The following is a 24,302-nucleotide window of genomic DNA, read 5'->3' on the forward strand; positions in this document are numbered from 1 at the left end:
TGATCTTAGCCAAAAGGCCGAGAAGCGGAGTAATCCACATTCAACAGTGAAATGATGTGGAGATGCCGGCGTTGGACTGGGGTGAGCACAGTACGAAGTCTTACAACACCAGGTTAAAGTCCAACAGGTTTGTTTCAATGTCACTAGCTTTCGGAGCGCTGCTCCTTCCTCAGGTGAATGAAGAGGTATGCTCCAGAAACATATATATAGACAGATTCAAAGATGCCAGACAATGCTTGGAATGCGAGCATTAGCAGGTGATTAAATCTTTACAGATCCAGAGATGGGGTAACCCCAGGTTTGAGAGGTGTGAATTGTGTCAAGCCAGGACAGTTGGTAGGATTTTGCAGTGAAATGGGTGGTCAATTTTGAATTTGTTTGCTTTCCCCCTTGTGCTTGTAAGATGAGGCCTTTCGTCATCCTTCATCACACCCCGTAGAAGCTGAGTAGCAGCAGCCACTTGACGAAGCGTTTTGTTGTGTGATGAAAGAAATGTGAATAAAGTGTATATTTGTATGTGTTTGAGCTGTTTTTTGACTTTGAAATTCCCCATAAAGGGGTGGTGTGCACCGTTCCTGGAGATACTGCAATACCAGGTCGATGCGTGGAGTGGACGGAGCAAGCCCCTATTCCCTCTCCCTGCTCCAAAAATCAATTTAATATATGGTCCCCAGATAAGGGACGTATCAGATATTAAACTGATAAGAACAGATTTTTTTTTTTTTTTTTCAAAAAAATATACTTTATTCATAAAAATTTATCATGAGCATTACATAAACATTTCAAATTGTCTTGACTGTACATTTCCGGCAGGGTTACATGTTGCCTTGACTTTCTTTCATTCAATTTTGATATTGTCATACACATATCACTCTTTACATTACAATTCCTTCTTAAATATTTACATTGTCATGTTTGTTTAATACATTGGAGTGTTGGTTGCCCAGACCGAGGGGCTTTACACTGTTACGCGCCCCTCGGTGTACATTTGCTGGAAAGACTTTACACAGTGGTCTTTCCCCATTGCGCCTTGGCGGCAGCTGCCCCAAGCTTGAGTGCGTCCCTCAGCACGTAGTCCTGGACCTTGGAATGTGCCAGTCTGCAACACTCGGTCGAGGACAATTCTTTGCACTGGAAGATCAGCAAGTTTCGGGCAGACCAAAGAGGGTCTTTTACCGAGTTGATGACCTTCCAGCAGCAGTTGATATTTGTCTCGGTGTGTGTCCCTGGAAACAGTCCGTAGAGCACAGAGTCCTGTGTCACAGATCTGTTTGGGATAAACCTTGACAAATACCACTGCATCTCTCTCCAGACCTTCTTTGCAAAGGCACATTCCACAAGGAGGTGTGTGACCGTCTCATTTCCCCCACAGCCACTCCGAGGGCAGCGTGCATTGGTGCAGAGCCTTCGGGTGTGCATGAAGAATCTGACAGGGAGGGCCTTTCTCACCACCAGCCAAGCTAGGTCTTGGTGCTTGTTTGAAAGTTCTGGTGATGAGGCGTTCTGCCAGATGACTCTGGCAGTCTGCTCAGGGAACCATCCAACGTCCTCCACGGTCTCCTTTTCCCTGAGGGCCTCGAGGACATTACGTGCTGACCACTGCTTCATTGCCTTGTGGTCAAAGGTGTTTTCCTTCAAAAACTTTTCCACAAAGGACAGGTGGTACGGTACGGTCCAACTACTTGGAGCGTTCCGCGGCAATGAGGCCAGGCCCATCCTTCGCAACACCGGGGACAGGTAGAACCTCAGTATGTAGTGACACTTGGTGTTTGCATACTGGGGGTCCACGCACAGCTTGATGCAGCTGGACACAAAGGTGGCCAACAGGATGAGGGAGGCGTTGGGTACGTTCCGCCCTCCCTTCTCCAGAGGTTTGTACATGGTGTCCCTTCGGACACGGTCCATCTTGGATCGCCAGATAAATTTGAAGATGGCCCGGGTGACTGCTGTGGCGTAGGGTCGGGTTATGGGCCAGACCTGCGCCACGTACAGTAGCACCGAGAGTACCTCACACCTGATGACCAGGGTTTTGCCCGCAATGGAGAGGGAGCGTTGCTCCCACCAGCCCAGTTTCTGTCTTACCTTTCCTATGCGCTCCTCCCAGTTTTTGGTGCACGCCCCAGCAGCTCCGAACCATATCCCCAGCACCTTCAGGTAATCTGACCTGACGGTGAAGGGGACAAAGGACCGGTCGGCCCAGTTCCCAAAGAACATGGCCTCGCTCTTGCCACGGTTTACCTTGGCTCCAGAGGCCAGTTCAAACTGGTCGCAGGTGGTTAAGAGCCTGCGTACAGACGCAGGATCCGAGCAGAAGACGGCAACGTCGTCCATGTACAGGGAGGCCTTGACTTGCATGCCTCCACTGCCTGGGATCGTCACTCCTCTTATACCCGGATCCCTCCTGATGGACTCGGCAAAAGGTTCTATGCAGCACACAAAAAGGGCAGAGGAGAGAGGGCAGCCCTGCCTGACTCCAGATCTGATCTGGAACTTTTCTGATTCCCACCCATTGATTGAGACTGCGCTATAGATGTTTGTGTAGAGCAGTTTGATCCAATTGCGAATTCCCTCCCCAAACCCCATTTTGGAGAGCACATCCATCATGTAGGTGTGCGATATTCTGTCAAAAGCCTTCTCCTGGTCAAGGCTGATGAGGCAAGTGTCCACCCCCCTGTCCTGCACGTAGGCGATCGTATCCCTGAGTAGCGCGAGGCTATCAGAGATCTTCCTGCCGGGTACAGCACAGGTCTGGTCAGGGTGGATCACCGACTCCAGAGCAGACCTGACCCGATTGGCGATGACCTTTGCTAGAATTTTGTAGTCCACATTCAACAGTGAAATGGGTCGCCAATTTCGAATTTCTTCCCTTTCCCCCTTCTGTTTGTAGATGAGGGTGATGATGCCTTTCCTCATGGACTCTGACATGCTGCCTTCCAGAAGCATACTCTCGTACACTTCCAGCAGGTCTGGGCCCATCCAGTCCCACAGAGCCGAATACAACTCAACCGGTAAGCCGTCGCTTCCGGGAGTTTTACTCGTCTCGAAGGACTTGGCGGCCTTTGTCAGCTCGTCCAGAGTTAGTGGTTTGTCCAGGTTTTCCAGCTCGCTGTCGCCTATGACCTCCGTGATAGTCGACAGGAAGGTCTGGGAAACAGTGCTATCTGTTGGCTTCAGGTCATACAGTCCGGCATAAAAGGATTGGCTGATCCTCAGGATGTCAGACTGCGATGACTTTTCAGAGCCATCTTCTTCCTTCAGGCTGCTGATCACAGAGGTCTCTCTGTGCACCTTTTGGAAGAAGAAGCGTGAGCACTTTTCGTCCTGCTCCACGGAGCGGACTCTGGAACGGAAGATAACCTTGGAGGCCTCCGAGGTGTAGAGCGAGGCTTGCTGGCTCTTCACCTCTTGGAGATCCTCCTTGACATCCACCCCCATCGACTGCAGCTGGAGCAAATTTTGCATACTTTTCTGGAGCCTGGACATGACCCCTCGTCTCTCTCTCACCTTTTGAACGCCCTTGAGGATGAAAAACCTCTTGATATTCCCCTTGATTGCTTCCCACCAGAGATGTGGGGCCTCAAAGAGGGGTTTCACGGTTCTCCAACCTTTGTAATCCCTCCTGAGTTCCTCGATGTTCTCAGGGGTCAGCAGTTTTACATTTAGCTTCCACGTCCCCCTGCCTACCCCCTGGTCTTCCTGCAGGTGGCAGTCGGCCAGTAGGAGGCAGTGGTCAGAGAAGAACACCGGCGTTACGTCGGTGGACCTGACCGTGAAAGCTCGGGACACAAAAAAGAAGTCTATCCTGGAGCGGACGGACCCGTCTGGCCGTGACCATGTGTATCTACGCTGCGCGCCGTCTGCAGGGTTGCTGCAGACGTCGAGCAGCTTGGCGTCTTTTACCGTTTCCATCAGGAGTCTGGACGTAGCGTCTAGTTTGCTGTCGGCTTTGCTGGATCGTCCAGCCGCATCGATGATGCAGTTGAAGTCACCACCCAGGATGACCGGCTTGGAGGTGGCCAACAGCAGTGGGAGTTGCTGAAGAACTGCCAGCCGCTCACTTTTTACGGCCGGGGCGTACACATTAATAAGTCTGAGAGGGGTGTTTTTGTATTTCACGTCTGCTACGAGGAGGCGCCCGCCCACCACCTCCTTAACGTCGGAGATGGTGAAGATGCCTCCCCGCAGCAGAATACCCAGGCCGGAGGAGCGGCAGTCGTTTCCTCCTGACCAGATGGATGGCCCGTGGGACCACCAGCTCGACCAGCGCCTGTAGTTGCTGAGGAGCGTAATTCCGCACTCCTGCAGGAACAGTAGGTCAGCTTTTACATTTGCCAAATAGTTGAGTGTGGCTACACACCGCGAAGTATCTTTGATGCTTCGCACATTTATGGATGCAATTTTTAAACCCATTATAAAAAGATAGATTTACCAGTCTCAAGAGTCCAGAGTCTATACAGTTGGCTGTTCCAGCTGTTGAATGTTCCCCAGCATGCCGGTGGTGCTCGCAAACTTTAGCACAGTTGCAGGGCTGAGAAAGCTGTTCTGGTCCGTACTGGCCCCGTGATTTTGATGCAGATGCATTGGGGGGGTGATGTAGCCCTGGGGTTCGTCATGGCAGTCAGTAGGTGTTGGGGTTGCAGGCCGGTCTTCACCTGGGTTGTTGCTGCTCGTTACTATCGGGGGTTGGTCTGTGACCTTGTTTCCTTCCCGGTCGGTGGTCTGGGGGGTCTGTGCCTTCCGTTCCACGTTGGTGCTTTGCCTCTTTATTTGAGGCCGATTCTTGTCCTGTTTTCCCTCATCGGATGAGGTGTCGGCGCTAAGTGCGCCGGCTGAGAGGTGTCGCTTTTTGCCACTACCCCTCGGGGGGTTCTTCAGTTTGTTTTTTTGTTTCCGCTTTCGTTTGTCCCTGTTCACTGTTTCCCAGGGCTCTTTATTCTTTGTCCCATCCTCTTCCTCTTCCATTGAGTGTTCCTCATCAGATGGGGCTGGGGTTGGGTTGTCAGGAGGTGCTGGGGCCTCTTCTTTTTGTTGGGGGCCCTTTTGTTGCTTTTCCTCATTCTGAGCCGTGGTGTCTTTTTCGGTGGAGGGTGTATGCACCTCCTCTCTGGTCGCCTTTTTAACTCCGCTGCTGATGATTTCAGCGTATGTCGCCCCGCGTTTCGGGCAGGCCCTGTAAAGATGGCCGGCCTCCCCACACAGGTTGCAGCACTTGTCTTCTTTGCAGTCCTTAGTCATGTGTCCCTCCTGCCTGCAGTTCTTGCAGAAGGTCACACTGCAGTTTGCGGCAACATGCCCCGTTTTGCCACAGGTGTGGCATACACGTGGCTGTCCCACGTAGTAGAGGTAGCCACGATTTACTCCAATAGCGAAATTGGAGGGGGGATGCAGGATGGCTCCGTTGCTGTCCGTTCTTAGGGTCACCTTGACCTGGTGCTCACTTGTCCAGATGCCGAAGGTGTCTTTCACTTGCACGCTGTCACTTTTCAGCTCAGCGTACCTGGCGAGGAACGTGAGCACATCAGATACAGGGACGTGGGGGTTGTACGTGTGCAGTGTAACAACCCGATTTCGCTGTGCCGGTAGCGTAAACAGAGGTTCCGCAGTCAGGATCGACAAGGGACTCTGGTTACCTTTTTCCTTGAAGACGTTCAAGAATTTGATGCACGCTGCGACGCTCTTGAAGGTGACATCAAAGAAACCATTCTTGGGGAAGTTTTGCAAGCAGAAGATCTCTGTTGCTTTAAACCCACAGCACTCGAGCAGCACCTTCTTCACGAAGTGTTTCCGGTCCAAAGGTGACTCTCCATCCGTTTTCTTCACTGTGACTCGGACAGTGTTTCGCACGCCCCAGCCTGGTGGTCGGGATGCAGCTGCATCCATAGCTCGTACGTTGGGTGTGAAACTGTATCGGCGTTAGGCCTAAACCCGAGGTTTAGGCCAGCATGTAGATCCACCAATAGCAGCCAAGCTCCAAACGTTTCCTCTTTGACGACTTCAATCCCTCCGAGTTCTCCAATCCACGATCGACATGGAAATCCTCAGCTTCCCTCGATCAAGTGAGACTACACTTGATCTTAGCCAAAAGGCCGAGAAGCGGAGTAATCCACATTCAACAGTGAAATGATGTGGAGATGCCGGCGTTGGACTGGGGTGAGCACAGTACGAAGTCTTACAACACCAGGTTAAAGTCCAACAGGTTTGTTTCGATGTCACTAGCTTTCGGAGCGCTGCTCCTTCCTCAGGTGAATGAAGAGGTATGCTCCAGAAACATATATATAGACAGATTCAAAGATGCCAGACAATACTTGGAATGCGACCATTAGCAGGTGATTAAATCTTTACAGATCCAGAGATGGGGTAACGCCAGGTTTCATAGGTGTGAATTGTGTCAAGCCAGGACAGTTGGTAGGATTTTGCAGTGAAATGGGTGGTCAATTTTGAATTTGTTTGCTTTCCCCCTTGTGCTTGTAAGATGAGGCCTTTCGTCATCCTTCATCACACCCCGTAGAAGCTGAGTAGCAGCAGCCACTTGACGAAGCGTTTTGTTGTGTGAGGAAAGAAATGTGAATAAAGTGTATATTTGTATGTGTTTGAGCTGTTTTTTGACTTTGAAATTCCCCATAAAGGGGTGGTGTGCACCGTTCCTGGAGATACTGCAATACCAGGTCGATGCGTGGAGTGGACGGAGCAAGCCCCTATTCCATCTCCCTGCTCCAAAAATCAATTTAATATATGGTCCCCAGATAAGGGACGTATCAGATATTAAACTGATAAGAACAGATTTTTTTTTTTTTTTTTTTTTTTTTTTCAAAAAAATATACTTTATTCATAAAAATTTATCATGAGCATTACAGAAACATTTCAAATTGTCTTGACTGTACATTTCCGGCAGGGTTACATGTTGCCTTGACTTTCTTTCATTCAATTTTGATATTGTCATACACATATCACTCTTTACATTACAATTCCTTCTTAAATATTTACATTGTCATGTTTGTTTTATACATTGGAGTGTTGGTTGCCCAGACCGAGGGGCTTTACACTGTTACGCTCCCCTCGGTGTACATTTGCTGGAAAGACTTTACACAGTGGTCTTTCCCCATTGCGCCTTGGCGGCAGCTGCCCCAAGCTTGAGTGCGTCCCTCAGCACGTAGTCCTGGACCTTGGAATGTGCCAGTCTGCAACACTCGGTCGAGGACAATTCTTTGCACTGGAAGATCAGCAAGTTTCGGGCAGACCAAAGAGCGTCTTTTACCGAGTTGATGACCTTCCAGCAGCAGTTGATATTTGTCTCGGTGTGTGTCCCTGGAAACAGTCCGTAGAGCACAGAGTCCTGTGTCACAGATCTGTTTGGGATAAACCTTGACAAATACCACTGCATCTCTCTCCAGACCTTCTTTGCAAAGGCACATTCCACAAGGAGGTGTGTGACCGTCTCATTTCCCCCACAGCCACTCCGAGGGCAGCGTGCATTGGTGCAGAGCCTTCGGGTGTGCATGAAGAATCTGACAGGGAGGGCCCTTCTCACCACCAGCCAAGCTAGGTCTTGGTGCTTGTTTGAAAGTTCTGGTGATGAGGCGTTCTGCCAGATGACTCTGGCAGTCTGCTCAGGGAACCATCCGACGTCCTCCACGGTCTCCTTTTCCCTGAGGGCCTCGAGGACATTACGTGCTGACCACTGCTTCATTGCCTTGTGGTCAAAGGTGTTTTCCTTCAAAAACTTTTCCACAAAGGACAGGTGGTACGGTACGGTCCAACTACTTGGAGCGTTCCGCGGCAATGAGGCCAGGCCCATCCTTCGCAACACCGGGGACAGGTAGAACCTCAGTATGTAGTGACACTTGGTGTTTGCATACTGGGGATCCACGCACAGCTTGATGCAGCTGGACACAAAGGTGGCCAACAGGATGAGGGAGGCGTTGGGTACGTTCCGCCCTCCCTTCTCCAGAGGTTTGTACATGGTGTCCCTTCGGACACGGTCCATCTTGGATCGCCAGATAAATTTGAAGATGGCCCGGGTGACTGCTGTGGCGTAGGGTCGGGTTATGGGCCAGACCTGCGCCACGTACAGTAGCACCGAGAGTACCTCACACCTGATGACCAGGGTTTTGCCCGCAATGGAGAGGGAGCGTTGCTCCCACCAGCCCAGTTTCTGTCTTACCTTTCCTATGCGCTCCTCCCAGTTTTTGGTGCACGCCCCAGCAGCTCCGAACCATATCCCCAGCACCTTCAGGTAATCTGACCTGACAGTGAAGGGGACAAAGGACCGGTCGGCCCAGTTCCCAAAGAACATGGCCTCGCTCTTGCCCCGGTTTACCTTGGCTCCAGAGGCCAGTTCAAACTGGTCGCAGGTGGTTAAGAGCCTGCGTACAGACGCAGGATCCGAGCAGAAGACGGCAACGTCGTCCATGTACAGGGAGGCCTTGACTTGCATGCCTCCACTGCCTGGGATCGTCACTCCTCTTATACCCGGATCCCTCCTGATGGACTCGGCAAAAGGTTCTATGCAGCACACAAAAAGGGCAGAGGAGAGAGGGCAGCCCTGCCTGACTCCAGATCTGATCTGGAACTTTTCTGATTCCCACCCATTGATTGAGACTGCGCTATAGATGTTTGTGTAGAGCAGTTTGATCCAATTGCGAATTCCCTCCCCAAACCCCATTTTGGAGAGCACATCCATCATGTAGGTGTGCGATATTCTGTCAAAAGCCTTCTCCTGGTCAAGGCTGATGAGGCAAGTGTCCACCCCCCTGTCCTGCACGTAGGCGATCGTATCCCTGAGTAGCGCGAGGCTATCAGAGATCTTCCTGCCGGGTACAGCACAGGTCTGGTCAGGGTGGATCACCGACTCCAGAGCAGACCTGACCCGATTGGCGATGACCTTTGCTAGAATTTTGTAGTCCACATTCAACAGTGAAATGGGTCGCCAATTTCGAATTTCTTCCCTTTCCCCCTTCTGTTTGTAGATGAGGGTGATGATGCCTTTCCTCATGGACTCTGACATGCTGCCCTCCAGAAGCATACTCTCGTACACTTCCAGCAGGTCTGGGCCCATCCAGTCCCACAGAGCCGAATACAACTCAACCGGTAAGCCGTCGCTTCCGGGAGTTTTACTCGTCTCGAAGGACTTGGCGGCCTTTGTCAGCTCGTCCAGAGTTAGTGGTTTGTCCAGGTTTTCCAGCTCGCTGTCGCCTATGACCTCCGTGATAGTCGACAGGAAGGTCTGGGAAACAGTGCTATCTGTTGGCTTCAGGTCATACAGTCCGGCATAAAAGGATTGGCTGATCCTCAGGATGTCAGACTGCGATGACTTTTCAGAGCCATCTTCTTCCTTCAGGCTGCTGATCACAGAGGTCTCTCTGTGCACCTTTTGGAAGAAGAAGCGTGAGCACTTTTCGTCCTGCTCCACGGAGCGGACTCTGGAGCGGAAGATAACCTTGGAGGCCTCCGAGGTGTAGAGCGAGGCTTGCTGGCTCTTCACCTCTTGGAGATCCTCCTTGACATCCACCCCCATCGACTGCAGCTGGAGCAAATTTTGCATACTTTTCTGGAGCCTGGACATGATCCCTCGTCTCTCTCTCACCTTTTGAACGCCCTTGAGGATGAAAAACCTCTTGATATTCCCCTTGATTGCTTCCCACCAGAGATGAGGGGCCTCAAAGAGGGGTTTCACGGTTCTCCAACCTTTGTAATCCCTCCTGAGTTCCTCGATGTTCTCAGGGGTCAGCAGTTTTACATTTAGCTTCCACGTCCCCCTGCCTACCCCCTGGTCTTCCTGCAGGTGGCAGTCGGCCAGTAGGAGGCAGTGGTCAGAGAAGAACACCGGCGTTACGTCGGTGGACCTGACCGTGAAAGCTCGGGACACAAAAAAGAAGTCTATCCTGGAGCGGACGGACCCGTCTGGCCGTGACCATGTGTATCTACGCTGCGCGCCGTCTGCAGGGTTGCTGCAGACGTCGAGCAGCTTGGCGTCTTTTACCGTTTCCATCAGGAGTCTGGACGTAGCGTCTAGTTTGCTGTCGGCTTTGCTGGATCGTCCAGCCTCATCGATGATGCAGTTGAAGTCACCACCCAGGATGACCGGCTTGGAGGTGGCCAACAGCAGTGGGAGTTGCTGAAGAACTGCCAGCCGCTCACTTTTTACGGCCGGGGCGTACACATTAATAAGTCTGAGAGGGGTGTTCTTGTATTTCACGTCTGCTACGAGGAGGCGCCCGCCCACCACCTCCTTAACGTCGGAGATGGTGAAGTTGCCTCCCCGCAGCAGAATACCCAGGCCGGAGGAGCGGCAGTCGTTTCCTCCTGACCAGATGGATGGCCCGTGGGACCACCAGCTCGACCAGCGCCTGTAGTTGCTGAGGTGCGGAATTCCGCACTCCTGCAGGAACAGTAGGTCAGCTTTTACATTTGCCAAATAGTTGAGTGTGGCTACACACCGTGAAGTATCTTTGATGCTTCGCACATTTATGGATGCAATTTTTAAACCCATTATAAAAAAGATAGATTTACCAGTCTCAAGAGTCCAGAGTCTATACAGTTGGCTGTTCCAGCTGTTCGATGTTCCCCAGCATGCCGGTGGTGCTCGCAAACTTTAGCACAGTTGCAGGGCTGAGAAAGCTGTTCTGGTCCGTACTGGCCCCGTGATTTTGATGCAGATGCATTGGGGGGGTGATGTAGCCCTGGCGTTCGTCATGGCAGTCAGTAGGTGTTGGGGTTGCAGGCCGGTCTTCACCTGGGTTGTTGCTGCTCGTTACTATCGGGGGTTGGTCTGTGACCTTGTTTCCTTCCCGGTCGGTGGTCTGGGGGGTCTGTGCCTTCCGTTCCACGTTGGTGCTTTGCCTCTTTATTTGAGGCCGATTCTTGTCCTGTTTTCCCTCATCGGATGAGGTGTCGGCGCTAAGTGCGCCGGCTGAGAGGTGTCGCTTTTTGCCACTACCCCTCGGGGGGTTCTTCAGTTTGTTTTTTTGTTTCCTCTTACGTTTGTCCCTGTTCACGGTTTCCCAGGGCTCTTTATTCTTTGTCCCATCCTCTTCCTCTTCCATTGAGTGTTCCTCATCAGATGGGGCTGGGGTTGGGTTGTCAGGAGGTGCTGGGGCCTCTTCTTTTTGTTGGGGGCCCTTTTGTTGCTTTTCCTCATTCTGAGCCGTGGTGTCTTTTTCGGTGGAGGGTGTATGCACCTCCTCTCTGGTCGCCTTTTTAACTCCGCTGCTGATGATTTCAGCGTATGTCGCCCCGCGTTTCGGGCAGGCCCTGTAAAGATGGCCGGCCTCCCCACACAGGTTGCAGCACTTGTCTTCTTTGCAGTCCTTAGTCATGTGTCCCTCCTGCCTGCAGTTCTTGCAGAAGGTCACACTGCAGTTTGCGGCAACATGCCCCGTTTTGCCACAGGTGTGGCATACACGTGGCTGTCCCACGTAGTAGAGGTAGCCACGATTTACTCCAATAGCGAAATTGGAGGGGGGATGCAGGATGGCTCCGTTGCTGTCCGTTCTTAGGGTCACCTTGACCTGGTGCTCACTTGTCCAGATGCCGAAGGTGTCTTTCACTTGCACGCTGTCACTTTTCAGCTCAGCGTACCTGGCGAGGAACGTGAGCACATCAGATACAGGGACGTGGGGGTTGTACGTGTGCAGTGTAACAACCCGATTTCGCTGTGCCGGTAGCGTAAACAGAGGTTCCGCAGTCAGGATCGACAAGGGACTCTGGTTACCTTTTTCCTTGAAGACGTTCAAGAATTTGATGCACGCTGCGACGCTCTTGAAGGTGACATCAAAGAAACCATTCTTGGGGAAGTTTTGCAAGCAGAAGATCTCTGTTGCTTTAAACCCACAGCACTCGAGCAGCACCTTCTTCACGAAGTGTTTCCGGTCCAAAGGTGACTCTCCATCCGTTTTCTTCACTGTGACTCGGACAGTGTTTCGCACGCCCCAGCCTGGTGGTCGGGATGCAGCTGCATCCATAGCTCGTACGTTGGGTGTGAAACTGTATCGGCGTTAGGCCTAAACCCGAGGTTTAGGCCAGCATGTAGATCCACCAATAGCAGCCAAGCTCCAAACGTTTCTTCTTTGACGACTTCAATCCCTCCGAGTTCTCCAATCCACGATCAACATGGAAATCCTCAGCTTCTCTCGATCAAATGAGACTACACTTGATCTTAGCCAAAAGGCCGAGAAGCGGAGTAATCCACATTCAACAGTGAAATGATGTGGAGATGCCGGCGTTGGACTGGGGTGAGCACAGTACGAAGTCTTACAACACCAGGTTAAAGTCCAACAGGTTTGTTTCGATGTCACTAGCTTTCGGAGCGCTGCTCCTTCCTCAGGTGAATGAAGAGGTATGCTCCAGAAACATATATATGGACAGATTCAAAGATGCCAGACAATGCTTGGAATGCGAGCATTAGCAGGTGATTAAATCTTTACAGATCCAGAGATGGGGTAACCCCAGGTTTGAGAGGTGTGAATTGTGTCAAGCCAGGACAGTTGGTAGGATTTTGCAGTGAAATGGGTGGTCAATTTTGAATTTGTTTGCTTTCCCCCTTGTGCTTGTAAGATGAGGCCTTTCGTCATCCTTCATCACACCCCGTAGAAGCTGAGTAGCAGCAGCCACTTGACGAAGCGTTTTGTTGTGTGATGAAAGAAATGTGAATAAAGTGTATATTTGTATGTGTTTGAGCTGTTTTTTGACTTTGAAATTCCCCATAAAGGGGGTGGTGTGCACCGTTCCTGGAGATACTGCAATACCAGGTCGATGCGTGGAGTGGACGGAGCAAGCCCCTATTCCATCTCCCTGCTCCAAAAATCAATTTAATATATGGTCCCCAGATAAGGGACGTATCAGATATTAAACTGATAAGAACAGATTTTTTTTTTTTTTTTTTTTCAAAAAAATATACTTTATTCATAAAAATTTATCATGAGCATTACAGAAACATTTCAAATTGTCTTGACTGTACATTTCCGGCAGGGTTACATGTTGCCTTGACTTTCTTTCATTCAATTTTGATATTGTCATACACATATCACTCTTTACATTACAATTCCTTCTTAAATATTTACATTGTCATGTTTGTTTTATACATTGGAGTGTTGGTTGCCCAGACCGAGGGGCTTTACACTGTTACGCTCCCCTCGGTGTACATTTGCTGGAAAGACTTTACACAGTGGTCTTTCCCCATTGCGCCTTGGCGGCAGCTGCCCCAAGCTTGAGTGCGTCCCTCAGCACGTAGTCCTGGACCTTGGAATGTGCCAGTCTGCAACACTCGGTCGAGGACAATTCTTTGCACTGGAAGATCAGCAAGTTTCGGGCAGACCAAAGAGCGTCTTTTACCGAGTTGATGACCTTCCAGCAGCAGTTGATATTTGTCTCGGTGTGTGTCCCTGGAAACAGTCCGTAGAGCACAGAGTCCTGTGTCACAGATCTGTTTGGGATAAACCTTGACAAATACCACTGCATCTCTCTCCAGACCTTCTTTGCAAAGGCACATTCCACAAGGAGGTGTGTGACCGTCTCATTTCCCCCACAGCCACTCCGAGGGCAGCGTGCATTGGTGCAGAGCCTTCGGGTGTGCATGAAGAATCTGACAGGGAGGGCCCTTCTCACCACCAGCCAAGCTAGGTCTTGGTGCTTGTTTGAAAGTTCTGGTGATGAGGCGTTCTGCCAGATGACTCTGGCAGTCTGCTCAGGGAACCATCCGACGTCCTCCACGGTCTCCTTTTCCCTGAGGGCCTCGAGGACATTACGTGCTGACCACTGCTTCATTGCCTTGTGGTCAAAGGTGTTTTCCTTCAAAAACTTTTCCACAAAGGACAGGTGGTACGGTACGGTCCAACTACTTGGAGCGTTCCGCGGCAATGAGGCCAGGCCCATCCTTCGCAACACCGGGGACAGGTAGAACCTCAGTATGTAGTGACACTTGGTGTTTGCATACTGGGGATCCACGCACAGCTTGATGCAGCTGGACACAAAGGTGGCCAACAGGATGAGGGAGGCGTTGGGTACGTTCCGCCCTCCCTTCTCCAGAGGTTTGTACATGGTGTCCCTTCGGACACGGTCCATCTTGGATCGCCAGATAAATTTGAAGATGGCCCGGGTGACTGCTGTGGCGTAGGGTCGGGTTATGGGCCAGACCTGCGCCACGTACAGTAGCACCGAGAGTACCTCACACCTGATGACCAGGGTTTTGCCCGCAATGGAGAGGGAGCGTTGCTCCCACCAGCCCAGTTTCTGTCTTACCTTTCCTATGCGCTCCTCCCAGTTTTTGGTGCACGCCCCAGCAGCTCCGAACCATATCCCCAGCACCTTCAGGTAATCTGACCTGACAGTGAAGGGGACAAAGGACCGGTCGGCCCAGTTCCCAAAGAACATGGCCTCGCTCTTGCCCCGGTTTACCTTGGCTCCAGAGGCCAGTTCAAACTGGTCGCAGGTGGTTAAGAGCCTGCGTACAGACGCAGGATCCGAGCAGAAGACGGCAACGTCGTCCATGTACAGGGAGGCCTTGACTTGCATGCCTCCACTGCCTGGGATCGTCACTCCTCTTATACCCGGATCCCTCCTGATGGACTCGGCAAAAGGTTCTATGCAGCACACAAAAAGGGCAGAGGAGAGAGGGCAGCCCTGCCTGACTCCAGATCTGATCTGGAACTTTTCTGATTCCCACCCATTGATTGAGACTGCGCTATAGATGTTTGTGTAGAGCAGTTTGATCCAATTGCGAATTCCCTCCCCAAACCCCATTTTGGAGAGCACATCCATCATGTAGGTGTGCGATATTCTGTCAAAAGCCTTCTCCTGGTCAAGGCTGATGAGGCAAGTGTCCACCCCCCTGTCCTGCACGTAGGCGATCGTATCCCTGAGTAGCGCGAGGCTATCAGAGATCTTCCTGCCGGGTACAGCACAGGTCTGGTCAGGGTGGATCACCGACTCCAGAGCAGACCTGACCCGATTGGCGATGACCTTTGCTAGAATTTTGTAGTCCACATTCAACAGTGAAATGGGTCGCCAATTTCGAATTTCTTCCCTTTCCCCCTTCTGTTTGTAGATGAGGGTGATGATGCCTTTCCTCATGGACTCTGACATGCTGCCCTCCAGAAGCATACTCTCGTACACTTCCAGCAGGTCTGGGCCCATCCAGTCCCACAGAGCCGAATACAACTCAACCGGTAAGCCGTCGCTTCCGGGAGTTTTACTCGTCTCGAAGGACTTGGCGGCCTTTGTCAGCTCGTCCAGAGTTAGTGGTTTGTCCAGGTTTTCCAGCTCGCTGTCGCCTATGACCTCCGTGATAGTCGACAGGAAGGTCTGGGAAACAGTGCTATCTGTTGGCTTCAGGTCATACAGTCCGGCATAAAAGGATTGGCTGATCCTCAGGATGTCAGACTGCGATGACTTTTCAGAGCCATCTTCTTCCTTCAGGCTGCTGATCACAGAGGTCTCTCTGTGCACCTTTTGGAAGAAGAAGCGTGAGCACTTTTCGTCCTGCTCCACGGAGCGGACTCTGGAGCGGAAGATAACCTTGGAGGCCTCCGAGGTGTAGAGCGAGGCTTGCTGGCTCTTCACCTCTTGGAGATCCTCCTTGACATCCACCCCCATCGACTGCAGCTGGAGCAAATTTTGCATACTTTTCTGGAGCCTGGACATGGTCCCTCGTCTCTCTCTCACCTTTTGAACGCCCTTGAGGATGAAAAACCTCTTGATATTCCCCTTGATTGCTTCCCACCAGAGATGAGGGGCCTCAAAGAGGGGTTTCACGGTTCTCCAACCTTTGTAATCCCTCCTGAGTTCCTCGATGTTCTCAGGGGTCAGCAGTTTTACATTTAGCTTCCACGTCCCCCTGCCTACCCCCTGGTCTTCCTGCAGGTGGCAGTCGGCCAGTAGGAGGCAGTGGTCAGAGAAGAACACCGGCGTTACGTCGGTGGACCTGACCGTGAAAGCTCGGGACACAAAAAAGAAGTCTATCCTGGAGCGGACGGACCCGTCTGGCCGTGACCATGTGTATCTACGCTGCGCGCCGTCTGCAGGGTTGCTGCAGACGTCGAGCAGCTTGGCGTCTTTTACCGTTTCCATCAGGAGTCTGGACGTAGCGTCTAGTTTGCTGTCGGCTTTGCTGGATCGTCCAGCCTCATCGATGATGCAGTTGAAGTCACCACCCAGGATGACCGGCTTGGAGGTGGCCAACAGCAGTGGGAGTTGCTGAAGAACTGCCAGCCGCTCACTTTTTACGGCCGGGGCGTACACATTAATAAGTCTGAGAGGGGTGTTCTTGTATTTCACGTCTGCTACGAGGAGGCGCCCGCCCACCACCTCCTTAACGTCGGAGATGGTGAAGTTGCCTCCCCGCAGCAGAATACCCAGGCCGGAGGAGCGGCAGTCGTTTCCTCCTGACCAGATGGATGGCCCGTGGGACCACCAGCTCGACCAGCGCCTGTAGTTGCTGAGGTGCGGAATTCCGCACTCCTGCAGGAACAGTAGGTCAGCTTTTACATTTGCCAAATAGTTGAGTGTGGCTACACACCGTGAAGTATCTTTGATGCTTCGCACATTTATGGATGCAATTTTTAAACCCATTATAAAAAAGATAGATTTACCAGTCTCAAGAGTCCAGAGTCTATACAGTTGGCTGTTCCAGCTGTTCGATGTTCCCCAGCATGCCGGTGGTGCTCGCAAACTTTAGCACAGTTGCAGGGCTGAGAAAGCTGTTCTGGTCCGTACTGGCCCCGTGATTTTGATGCAGATGCATTGGGGGGGTGATGTAGCCCTGGCGTTCGTCATGGCAGTCAGTAGGTGTTGGGGTTGCAGGCCGGTCTTCACCTGGGTTGTTGCTGCTCGTTACTATCGGGGGTTGGTCTGTGACCTTGTTTCCTTCCCGGTCGGTGGTCTGGGGGGTCTGTGCCTTCCGTTCCACGTTGGTGCTTTGCCTCTTTATTTGAGGCCGATTCTTGTCCTGTTTTCCCTCATCGGATGAGGTGTCGGCGCTAAGTGCGCCGGCTGAGAGGTGTCGCTTTTTGCCACTACCCCTCGGGGGGTTCTTCAGTTTGTTTTTTTGTTTCCTCTTACGTTTGTCCCTGTTCACGGTTTCCCAGGGCTCTTTATTCTTTGTCCCATCCTCTTCCTCTTCCATTGAGTGTTCCTCATCAGATGGGGCTGGGGTTGGGTTGTCAGGAGGTGCTGGGGCCTCTTCTTTTTGTTGGGGGCCCTTTTGTTGCTTTTCCTCATTCTGAGCCGTGGTGTCTTTTTCGGTGGAGGGTGTATGCACCTCCTCTCTGGTCGCCTTTTTAACTCCGCTGCTGATGATTTCAGCGTATGTCGCCCCGCGTTTCGGGCAGGCCCTGTAAAGATGGCCGGCCTCCCCACACAGGTTGCAGCACTTGTCTTCTTTGCAGTCCTTAGTCATGTGTCCCTCCTGCCTGCAGTTCTTGCAGAAGGTCACACTGCAGTTTGCGGCAACATGCCCCGTTTTGCCACAGGTGTGGCATACACGTGGCTGTCCCACGTAGTAGAGGTAGCCACGATTTACTCCAATAGCGAAATTGGAGGGGGGATGCAGGATGGCTCCGTTGCTGTCCGTTCTTAGGGTCACCTTGACCTGGTGCTCACTTGTCCAGATGCCGAAGGTGTCTTTCACTTGCACGCTGTCACTTTTCAGCTCAGCGTACCTGGCGAGGAACGTGAGCACATCAGATACAGGGACGTGGGGGTTGTACGTGTGCAGTGTAACAACCCGATTTCGCTGTGCCGGTAGCGTAAACAGAGGTTCCGCAGTCAGGATCGACAAGGGACTCTGGTTACCTTTTTCCTTGAAGACGTTCAAGAATTTGATGCACGCTGCGACGCTCTTGAAGGTGACATCAAAGAAACCATTCTTGGGGAAGTTTTGCAAGCAGAAGATCTCTGTTGCTTTAAACCCACAGCACTCGAGCAGCACCTTCTTCACGAAGTGTTTCCGGTCCAAAGGTGACTCTCCATCCGTTTTCTTCACTGTGACTCGGACAGTGTTTCGCACGCCCCAGCCTGGTGGTCGGGATGCAGCTGCATCCATAGCTCGTACGTTGGGTGTGAAACTGTATCGGCGTTAGGCCTAAACCCGAGGTTTAGGCCAGCATGTAGATCCACCAATAGCAGCCAAGCTCCAAACGTTTCTTCTTTGACGACTTCAATCCCTCCGAGTTCTCCAATCCACGATCGACATGGAAATCCTCAGCTTCTCTCGATCAAATGAGACTACACTTGATCTTAGCCAAAAGGCCGAGAAGCGGAGTAATCCACATTCAACAGTGAAATGATGTGGAGATGCCGGCGTTGGACTGGGGTGAGCACAGTACGAAGTCTTACAACACCAGGTTAAAGTCCAACAGGTTTGTTTCGATGTCACTAGCTTTCGGAGCGCTGCTCCTTCCTCAGGTGAATGAAGAGTTATGCTCCAGAAACATATATATGGACAGATTCAAAGATGCCAGACAATGCTTGGAATGCGAGCATTAGCAGGTGATTAAATCTTTACAGATCCAGAGATGGGGTAACCCCAGGTTTGAGAGGTGTGAATTGTGTCAAGCCAGGACAGTTGGTAGGATTTTGCAGTGAAATGGGTGGTCAATTTTGAATTTGTTTGCTTTCCCCCTTGTGCTTGTAAGATGAGGCCTTTCGTCATCCTTCATCACACCCCGTAGAAGCTGAGTAGCAGCAGCCACTTGACGAAGCGTTTTGTTGTGTGATGAAAGAAATGTGAATAAAGTGTATATTTGTATGTGTTTGAGCTGTTTTTTGACTTTGAAATTCCCCATAAAGGGGGTGGTGTGCACCGTTCCTGGAGATACTGCAATACCAGGTCGATGCGTGGAGTGGACGGAGCAAGCCCCTATTCCATCTCCCTGCTCCAAAAATCAATTTAATATATGGTCCCCAGATAAGGGACGTATCAGATATTAAACTGATAAGAACAGATTTTTTTTTTTTTTTTTTTTCAAAAAAATATACTTTATTCATAAAAATTTATCATGAGCATTACAGAAACATTTCAAATTGTCTTGACTGTACATTTCCGGCAGGGTTACATGTTGCCTTGACTTTCTTTCATTCAATTTTGATATTGTCATACACATATCACTCTTTACATTACAATTCCTTCTTAAATATTTACATTGTCATGTTTGTTTTATACATTGGAGTGTTGGTTGCCCAGACCGAGGGGCTTTACACTGTTACGCTCCCCTCGGTGTACATTTGCTGGAAAGACTTTACACAGTGGTCTTTCCCCATTGCGCCTTGGCGGCAGCTGCCCCAAGCTTGAGTGCGTCCCTCAGCACGTAGTCCTGGACCTTGGAATGTGCCAGTCTGCAACACTCGGTCGAGGACAATTCTTTGCACTGGAAGATCAGCAAGTTTCGGGCAGACCAAAGAGCGTCTTTTACCGAGTTGATGACCTTCCAGCAGCAGTTGATATTTGTCTCGGTGTGTGTCCCTGGAAACAGTCCGTAGAGCACAGAGTCCTGTGTCACAGATCTGTTTGGGATAAACCTTGACAAATACCACTGCATCTCTCTCCAGACCTTCTTTGCAAAGGCACATTCCACAAGGAGGTGTGTGACCGTCTCATTTCCCCCACAGCCACTCCGAGGGCAGCGTGCATTGGTGCAGAGCCTTCGGGTGTGCATGAAGAATCTGACAGGGAGGGCCCTTCTCACCACCAGCCAAGCTAGGTCTTGGTGCTTGTTTGAAAGTTCTGGTGATGAGGCGTTCTGCCAGATGACTCTGGCAGTCTGCTCAGGGAACCATCCGACGTCCTCCACGGTCTCCTTTTCCCTGAGGGCCTCGAGGACATTACGTGCTGACCACTGCTTCATTGCCTTGTGGTCAAAGGTGTTTTCCTTCAAAAACTTTTCCACAAAGGACAGGTGGTACGGTACGGTCCAACTACTTGGAGCGTTCCGCGGCAATGAGGCCAGGCCCATCCTTCGCAACACCGGGGACAGGTAGAACCTCAGTATGTAGTGACACTTGGTGTTTGCATACTGGGGATCCACGCACAGCTTGATGCAGCTGGACACAAAGGTGGCCAACAGGATGAGGGAGGCGTTGGGTACGTTCCGCCCTCCCTTCTCCAGAGGTTTGTACATGGTGTCCCTTCGGACACGGTCCATCTTGGATCGCCAGATAAATTTGAAGATGGCCCGGGTGACTGCTGTGGCGTAGGGTCGGGTTATGGGCCAGACCTGCGCCACGTACAGTAGCACCGAGAGTACCTCACACCTGATGACCAGGGTTTTGCCCGCAATGGAGAGGGAGCGTTGCTCCCACCAGCCCAGTTTCTGTCTTACCTTTCCTATGCGCTCCTCCCAGTTTTTGGTGCACGCCCCAGCAGCTCCGAACCATATCCCCAGCACCTTCAGGTAATCTGACCTGACAGTGAAGGGGACAAAGGACCGGTCGGCCCAGTTCCCAAAGAACATGGCCTCGCTCTTGCCCCGGTTTACCTTGGCTCCAGAGGCCAGTTCAAACTGGTCGCAGGTGGTTAAGAGCCTGCGTACAGACGCAGGATCCGAGCAGAAGACGGCAACGTCGTCCATGTACAGGGAGGCCTTGACTTGCATGCCTCCACTGCCTGGGATCGTCACTCCTCTTATACCCGGATCCCTCCTGATGGACTCGGCAAAAGGTTCTATGCAGCACACAAAAAGGGCAGAGGAGAGAGGGCAGCCCTGCCTGACTCCAGATCTGATCTGGAACTTTTCTGATTCCCACCCATTGATTGAGACTGCGCTATAGATGTTTGTGTAGAGCAGTTTGATCCAATTGCGAATTCCCTCCCCAAACCCCATTTTGGAGAGCACATCCATCATGTAGGTGTGCGATATTCTGTCAAAAGCCTTCTCCTGGTCAAGGCTGATGAGGCAAGTGTCCACCCCCCTGTCCTGCACGTAGGCGATCGTATCCCTGAGTAGCGCGAGGCTATCAGAGATCTTCCTGCCGGGTACAGCACAGGTCTGGTCAGGGTGGATCACCGACTCCAGAGCAGACCTGACCCGATTGGCGATGACCTTTGCTAGAATTTTGTAGTCCACATTCAACAGTGAAATGGGTCGCCAATTTCGAATTTCTTCCCTTTCCCCCTTCTGTTTGTAGATGAGGGTGATGATGCCTTTCCTCATGGACTCTGACATGCTGCCCTCCAGAAGCATACTCTCGTACACTTCCAGCAGGTCTGGGCCCATCCAGTCCCACAGAGCCGAATACAACTCAACCGGTAAGCCGTCGCTTCCGGGAGTTTTACTCGTCTCGAAGGACTTGGCGGCCTTTGTCAGCTCGTCCAGAGTTAGTGGTTTGTCCAGGTTTTCCAGCTCGCTGTCGCCTATGACCTCCGTGATAGTCGACAGGAAGGTCTGGGAAACAGTGCTATCTGTTGGCTTCAGGTCATACAGTCCGGCATAAAAGGATTGGCTGATCCTCAGGATGTCAGACTGCGATGACTTTTCAGAGCCATCTTCTTCCTTCAGGCTGCTGATCACAGAGGTCTCTCTGTGCACCTTTTGGAAGAAGAAGCGTGAGCACTTTTCGTCCTGCTCCACGGAGCGGACTCTGGAGCGGAAGATAACCTTGGAGGCCTCCGAGGTGTAGAGCGAGGCTTGCTGGCTCTTCACCTCTTGGAGATCCTCCTTGACATCCACCCCCATCGACTGCAGCTGGAGCAAATTTTGCATACTTTTCTGGAGCCTGGACATGATCCCTCGTCTCTCTCTCACCTTTTGAACGCCCTTGAGGATGAAAAACCTCTTGATATTCCCCTTGATTGCTTCCCACCAGAGATGAGGGGCCTCAAAGAGGGGTTTCACGGTTCTCCAACCTTTGTAATCCCTCCTGAGTTCCTCGATGTTCTCAGGGGTCAGCAGTTTTACATTTAGCTTCCACGTCCCCCTGCCTACCCCCTGGTCTTCCTGCAGGTGGCAGTCGGCCAGTAGGAGGCAGTGGTCAGAGAAGAACACCGGCGTTACGTCGGTGGACCTGACCGTGAAAGCTCGGGACACAAAAAAGAAGTCTATCCTGGAGCGGACGGACCCGTCTGGCCGTGACCATGTGTATCTACGCTGCGCGCCGTCTGCAGGGTTGCTGCAGACGTCGAGCAGCTTGGCGTCTTTTACCGTTTCCATCAGGAGTCTGGACGTAGCGTCTAGTTTGCTGTCGGCTTTGCTGGATCGTCCAGCCTCATCGATGATGCAGTTGAAGTCACCACCCAGGATGACCGGCTTGGAGGTGGCCAACAGCAGTGGGAGTTGCTGAAGAACTGCCAGCCGCTCACTTTTTACGGCCGGGGCGTACACATTAATAAGTCTGAGAGGGGTGTTCTTGTATTTCACGTCTGCTACGAGGAGGCGCCCGCCCACCACCTCCTTAACGTCGGAGATGGTGAAGTTGCCTCCCCGCAGCAGAATACCCAGGCCGGAGGAGCGGCAGTCGTTTCCTCCTGACCAGATGGATGGCCCGTGGGACCACCAGCTCGACCAGCGCCTGTAGTTGCTGAGGTGCGGAATTCCGCACTCCTGCAGGAACAGTAGGTCAGCTTTTACATTTGCCAAATAGTTGAGTGTGGCTACACACCGTGAAGTATCTTTGATGCTTCGCACATTTATGGATGCAATTTTTAAACCCATTATAAAAAAGATAGATTTACCAGTCTCAAGAGTCCAGAGTCTATACAGTTGGCTGTTCTAGCTGTTCGATGTTCCCCAGCATGCCGGTGGTGCTCGCAAACTTTAGCACAGTTGCAGGGCTGAGAAAGCTGTTCTGGTCCGTACTGGCCCCGTGATTTTGATGCAGATGCATTGGGGGGGTGATGTAGCCCTGGCGTTCGTCATGGCAGTCAGTAGGTGTTGGGGTTGCAGGCCGGTCTTCACCTGGGTTGTTGCTGCTCGTTACTATCGGGGGTTGGTCTGTGACCTTGTTTCCTTCCCGGTCGGTGGTCTGGGGGGTCTGTGCCTTCCGTTCCACGTTGGTGCTTTGCCTCTTTATTTGAGGCCGATTCTTGTCCTGTTTTCCCTCATCGGATGAGGTGTCGGCGCTAAGTGCGCCGGCTGAGAGGTGTCGCTTTTTGCCACTACCCCTCGGGGGGTTCTTCAGTTTGTTTTTTTGTTTCCTCTTACGTTTGTCCCTGTTCACGGTTTCCCAGGGCTCTTTATTCTTTGTCCCATCCTCTTCCTCTTCCATTGAGTGTTCCTCATCAGATGGGGCTGGGGTTGGGTTGTCAGGAGGTGCTGGGGCCTCTTCTTTTTGTTGGGGGCCCTTTTGTTGCTTTTCCTCATTCTGAGCCGTGGTGTCTTTTTCGGTGGAGGGTGTATGCACCTCCTCTCTGGTCGCCTTTTTAACTCCGCTGCTGATGATTTCAGCGTATGTCGCCCCGCGTTTCGGGCAGGCCCTGTAAAGATGGCCGGCCTCCCCACACAGGTTGCAGCACTTGTCTTCTTTGCAGTCCTTAGTCATGTGTCCCTCCTGCCTGCAGTTCTTGCAGAAGGTCACACTGCAGTTTGCGGCAACATGCCCCGTTTTGCCACAGGTGTGGCATACACGTGGCTGTCCCACGTAGTAGAGGTAGCCACGATTTACTCCAATAGCGAAATTGGAGGGGGGATGCAGGATGGCTCCGTTGCTGTCCGTTCTTAGGGTCACCTTGACCTGGTGCTCACTTGTCCAGATGCCGAAGGTGTCTTTCACTTGCACGCTGTCACTTTTCAGCTCAGCGTACCTGGCGAGGAACGTGAGCACATCAGATACAGGGACGTGGGGGTTGTACGTGTGCAGTGTAACAACCCGATTTCGCTGTGCCGGTAGCGTAAACAGATGTTCCGCAGTCAGGATCGACAAGGGACTCTGGTTACCTTTTTCCTTGAAGACGTTCAAGAATTTGATGCACGCTGCGACGCTCTTGAAGGTGACATCAAAGAAACCATTCTTGGGGAAGTTTTGCAAGCAGAAGATCTCTGTTGCTTTAAACCCACAGCACTCGAGCAGCACCTTCTTCACGAAGTGTTTCCGGTCCAAAGGTGACTCTCCATCCGTTTTCTTCACTGTGACTCGGACAGTGTTTCGCACGCCCCAGCCTGGTGGTCGGGATGCAGCTGCATCCATAGCTCGTACGTTGGGTGTGAAACTGTATCGGCGTTAGGCCTAAACCCGAGGTTTAGGCCAGCATGTAGATCCACCAATAGCAGCCAAGCTCCAAACGTTTCTTCTTTGACGACTTCAATCCCTCCGAGTTCTCCAATCCACGATCGACATGGAAATCCTCAGCTTCTCTCGATCAAATGAGACTACACTTGATC

The 24,302-nt window shown here is 51.7% G+C and overlaps 3 non-coding genes and 1 pseudogene across 3 annotated transcripts; all 4 read right to left on the reverse strand.

Annotated features, from left to right (window-relative positions):
* Positions 1-559: 559 nt before the first annotated feature.
* On the reverse strand, positions 560-740 carry LOC140394659 (U2 spliceosomal RNA; annotated as a pseudogene).
* Positions 741-6,628: 5,888 nt separating this feature from the next.
* On the reverse strand, positions 6,629-6,819 carry LOC140394579 (U2 spliceosomal RNA). The gene has a single exon (XR_011935902.1). It is a non-coding gene; the product is annotated as a U2 spliceosomal RNA (small nuclear RNA).
* A 5,890-nt stretch (positions 6,820-12,709) lies between these two features.
* Positions 12,710-12,893, reverse strand: LOC140394687 (U2 spliceosomal RNA). The gene has a single exon (XR_011935970.1). It is a non-coding gene; the product is annotated as a U2 spliceosomal RNA (small nuclear RNA).
* A 5,890-nt stretch (positions 12,894-18,783) lies between these two features.
* Positions 18,784-18,967, reverse strand: LOC140394688 (U2 spliceosomal RNA). Its single transcript, XR_011935971.1, has one exon. It is a non-coding gene; the product is annotated as a U2 spliceosomal RNA (small nuclear RNA).
* Between the last annotated feature and the right edge of the window lie 5,335 nt (positions 18,968-24,302).

Source organism: Scyliorhinus torazame, chromosome 17, assembly GCF_047496885.1.
Source record: "Scyliorhinus torazame isolate Kashiwa2021f chromosome 17, sScyTor2.1, whole genome shotgun sequence".
NCBI lineage: Eukaryota > Metazoa > Chordata > Chondrichthyes > Carcharhiniformes > Scyliorhinidae > Scyliorhinus > Scyliorhinus torazame.